The sequence below is a fragment of the Elephantulus edwardii genome, unplaced genomic scaffold (genome assembly GCF_000299155.1).
Source record: "Elephantulus edwardii isolate Elephantulus edwardi_28Jun2011 unplaced genomic scaffold, EleEdw1.0 scaffold00144, whole genome shotgun sequence".
NCBI classification, from domain to species: domain Eukaryota; kingdom Metazoa; phylum Chordata; class Mammalia; order Macroscelidea; family Macroscelididae; genus Elephantulus; species Elephantulus edwardii.
Window position 1 is genome coordinate 286,399 of NW_006399894.1, and position 5,293 is coordinate 291,691.

The following is a 5,293-nucleotide window of genomic DNA, read 5'->3' on the forward strand; positions in this document are numbered from 1 at the left end:
CTTCTTTTAATACTTCCTGGATCATTTAATATTCTGCCCAAAGCATCCTTGATTACAGCAACTCTAGGTTTGAATTTGTTCTTCAGTTCCTTGAGCTTAGGAAATGCTGAACAAGTTCGGCCCTTTTGATTTTCTGACTCTAGCTCCTCACACATTTCATTGTAGTATTTAGCTTTGTCATTCCGAGCAGCCTTTTGGAATCTTCTGTTCAACCCCATAATTAATCCCCCCCAAGCACATCTTCATCCTTCTGCTTCCAACCTCTCCCACCCCTTTTGGATCTTTATACTCATTCTACAATAATGGTTTTATATAATATTTATCCTTGTGGTGCTAAGTTATTTTACTCAGCATAATGCTCTCCAGTCCCTCCCAAGTTAGGTAATAATTTACAAAATTATTGCTCCTGTGTGCTGCATAGTATCCCAAGCAATATGATTCTATAACCTCTAGAAGAAAAGAAATTATAAAGACAAGAGCTGAAATCAATGATATAGAAAACTGAAAAACAATGCAAACTATCAATAAGACTAGGAGCTGGTTTTTTGAAAGAGTCAATAAAATTGATAAACCACTGGCAAACATAACAAAAGGAAAAAAGAATACAAAGATAACTCAATTAAGAAATTACACAGGTGACATCACAACAGAACCACATGAAATTTAATTGATAATATAGGAATACTATGAAAAGCTATACTCAGATAAATTGGAAAACCTAGAAGTTGAAAAATTCCTTGAAACTCATGCCCTACCCAGATTGTCAAAGACAGATGTAGAACACTTCAACAGACTCATCACAAAAGAAGAAATTGAAAAGGTCATAAAAAGATTTCCTCATAAGAAAATTCCTGGACCAGATGGCTGCATTTATTACCAAAAAAGAAAACTACAGACCAATATCTTTCATGAATATTGATGCAAAAATCCTTTACAAAGTCCAAGTCAATAGAATCCAAAAGGACATCAAAAAATAATTCGATCAAAACAACTATAAGATATCATCTCACCCCAGTAAGAATAGGAAAATTTAGCATAACAGCAAACATCAAATGTTGGCGATGTTGTAGAGAAAATGGAACCTTTATTCACTGTTGGTGGAAGTGTAAAATGGTGCAACCACTATGGAAGGCTGTATGGTGCTTTCTCAAAAAGTTGCAAATAGAAATACCGTTTGACCCAGCAATTCCACGACTGAAAATTTATCCTAAAGAAACCATAACTGCCACCCAAGCAGATATATGCACACCCATATTTATTGCTGCTTTGTTCACAATAGCAAAGAGTCGGAAACAACCCAAATGCCTGTCAACAAACAAATGGATAGAGAAGCTCAGGTATATTCACACAATGGAATACTATGCAGCATTAAAAAACAAGGAACTCATGAAATATTTTGCAAAATGGATGACCCTGGAGGACATTATGCTGAGTGAAATATCTCAGTCACAAAAGGACAAATATTGCATAGGGCCATTGTTGTAAAATGGGACTGACATCAGCGTTGAGGGAAGACCGAAAAGGAGGGAAGGAATAATGTATATTGCATTGAAACAGATGAGGAAGAGAACTGTTTAAAAGGGATATATTAATGGATATTCTTATCATTACAGAAGTCCAGAGTGAAGGCTGCATAATGGAGTCGACTTGAGGGGAGGGATTGCATAACAGTGAAAGAGTTTTTCTTTTTCTTTTCAAGGAGAAGAGTGAACTGGGGAGGTGGGGGTAAAAGTACAACAGGGAGAAAAGTACAACAATGAATGACTGGAAACTAAGCCTCTGTAAACTTCCATTAAAATTAACTTTAACAAGCCATAAAAAAATAATTCGGCATGACAAGTGGGATTCATAACAGATATGCAAGGATGGTTCAACATAAGAAAAGCACTTAGTGTAATTCACCATATTAACAAAGCAAATAACAAGAATCATATGATCTTAGCAATTCATGCAGAAAGGGCCTTTGACAAAATCCAACACCCCTCCCTAATAAAGACACTCAGCAAAACTGGAATAAAAGGAAATTACCTCAATATAATGAAAAGTATATACGTAAAACCAAGGACCAATATCATTCTCAATGGAGAAAGACTAAAAGCATTTTTCTTACAAAGAGGGACCAGACAGGGATGCCCCCTGTTGCCACTTCTATTCAGCAAAGAATTGGAAGTGCAATACGACAAAAGAAGGAAATAAAAGTCATCCAGATCATCAAAGAGATAGTTAAACTGTCACTATATACTGATGATGTGATAGTGTACATAGAATACCCCAAGGACTCAGCAAAAAAAACCTGTTAGAACTAGTAAACTAATTTAGTAGAGTGACAGGATATAAGATCAATATTTTTAAAAAAAAATCAGTGGGATTCCTCTACAGTAAAAAGGAGAACTCAAAGAAGGAAGCCAAGAAAGCAATACCACTTACAATTTATTGTTGTTGTAGTTGTTAGGTGTCGTTGAGTTGAGCCCGACTCATAGCAACCCCATGAACAAAAAGATGAACCCCATTCTATCCTGCACCATCTTCACATTTCCTGACACAGAAGAGCCCATTGCAGCAGTCACCATATCAACCCACTTGGTTGAGGGTCTTCCTTTTCTATACCAACCCTCCACCCTTCCTAACATCATGTCCTTCTCCAAGGAATAGCACCTCCTAGCAACATGTCCAAAGTATGTGAGGCAAAGCCTCATCATTCTTGCCTCCAAAGAGCACTCTGGCTGCGCCATCTCCAAGACGTATCTGTTCATTCTCTTGGCCATCCATGGGATGTTCAGTGCTCTTCTCCAATACCACAGCTCAAAGGTTTTGATTCAAAGGCATCATGATGGATGGAGAGGAGACTGAAACAGTCAACAGCTTCATCTTGCTTAGATCCACAATTAACATCCTTGATACAAGCAGTCAGGAAATAAGGAGATGCATTGCACTAGGAAAATCTGCATTTAGGGACCTTTCCAAATTATTAAAGAGTAGTAATGTCAGTTTGAGGACTAAGGTGCATCTGGTTCAGGCCATAATCTTTCTGATTACTAGCTATTCATCCGAGACCTAGACAACGAATTAGGATGACCGTTTACAATAGCCAATCACAAATGTAAATACTTGAAAACAAACATAGAGACCCAAAAGACCTATACAAAGAAAACTACAGAATGTTTCTGCAAGACACAATAAAAGACCTAAAGGAATGGGGAAATATGCTCTGTTCATGGATAGGAAGACTCAATATTGTAAAAATGACAATCCAACAAAAGCAATCCATATCTTCAATACAATCCCAATACAAATAACAAATTCATTTTTCAAGAAGATAAACAGGGAACTTGTTAAATTTATTTGGAGAGAAAAGAGACCCCAAAAAAACAAAACACTTTTAAAAAACAAAAATAAAGTGAGACCTCACAACATACCACACAACAATAGTAACCAAAACAGCATGGTACTCATACAATGACAGGCACGTAGACAAATGGAACAGAATTGAGAACCCAGAAATAGACCCAGATATCTATGGTCAACTGATATTCGACAAGGAAACAAAACTTACCAAATAGGGAATGACAAACTCTTCAACAAATGGTACTGGAAAAACTAGGCTGCTACCTGAAGAAAATGGAAAAGGATCAATATCTCACATCATACATAAAAATAAACTCAAGATGGATTACTGGGAATAAAGCCCCAAATCATAAAGTTAATCAGAGACAAACTGGGATCAATCTCTAGTCTATGGTATAAAGAGACTACCAAACACAGCCAGAAATGTACAACTTGAAGAGGATAAAATTTATAAATGGGACCTTCTAAAGATTAAATCTCTGTGTACATAAAAAAAAAAAACATCTTCTAAGAGTAAAAAGAAAACCTACTAACTGGGAAAAAACATTTGGCAATACCATTTCAGACAAGGGTCTCATATCAAAAGATTATACAATCATATAGGCCCTCTGTAAGAAAAAGACTATTAACACAATTACAAAAATGGCAAACCACATGGAAAGAATTTTCACAGAAGAAGATATTCAGCTGGCCAACAGACACATGAAGAAATGCTCAAAATCACTGGCAATAAGAGAGATGCAAATCAAAACCACAATGAGATAACATCTCACACCAGTAGCAAGGCAAAGTTTAATAGGACAAAAAGTAACAAATGTTGGAGAGGATGTGGCAAGATAGGAGCTCTTATACACTGTTGGTGAGATTGTGAAATGGTACAACCACTCTGGAAGGCATTTTGACACTTCCTCAAACATAGAACTTAGAAATTCCATATTATGCAGCTTAGAATTCCACTGCTTGGAATATACCCTGAGAAAATGAGAACTGAGGCACAAACAGAGACTTGTACACCAATATTCAAAGCAGCATTATTCTCCATCACAAAAACATGGAAATGGGACAAATATCCAACCACAATGGAATGGATTAAGAAACTATGGTACACAATAGAATACTAGGAGCAATGATTTTGTAAATCACTGTCTATCTTGGGAGGAGTTGACTTGAGAGCATTATACTGAGTGAACTAACTCAGTCCCATAGGGACAAATACTGCATAAGACAATTATTGTAGAACATGTATGAGTATCCACATGTATGAGGGAAGAGCAGAAGGGTGAGGACGGGAGAAAAGTGGGGGAACAGGGAGTCGTGGTTAATCATAGGGTCATAAAAGATGATGGGTGGAGGGATATATGGGAAAAGGAAATATGAAATATTCAGTGTGAAAAACAATGCATACAAACTTTGTAAGTAAACGAAGTGTTTTTGTTGTTGTTAAGGGCTATCAAGTTGTGGGTGACTCATAGCAACCCTATGAAGAAAGACCTAGACACTTGTATAACTTTCATCCTTTCTCCAGGTTCATAGGGTTTCTGGAGGCAAGCTATTTCAGAAGTGGATGCCACTCCTACTTCCAAACTTGTCATAATTAAGGAGCTCCACCCTCTAAATATGAACATTCAGATTAAGACAGACTAGGAAGAAGGATTGGCAACCCACTTCTGAAATAGCAGGCCTCTGAAAACCCTATGAACAACAGAACACACGCAGACAATCATTCTATCTACAGAATGGCAACCTAGATAGAACTATCAAGTATGGAAAGACAAAGGAGGAGGAACAGTTGTAAGCAGACCCTAGTGATTGGAACATGGAATGTGAGAGCCATGAATGTAGGAAAATTAGAAAATGTTAAGAAAGAAATGGAACGCATAAATATTGACATATTAATCTGCATTATGCGGATGACACAACACTGCTTGCTGAAATTGAGGAGGACCTG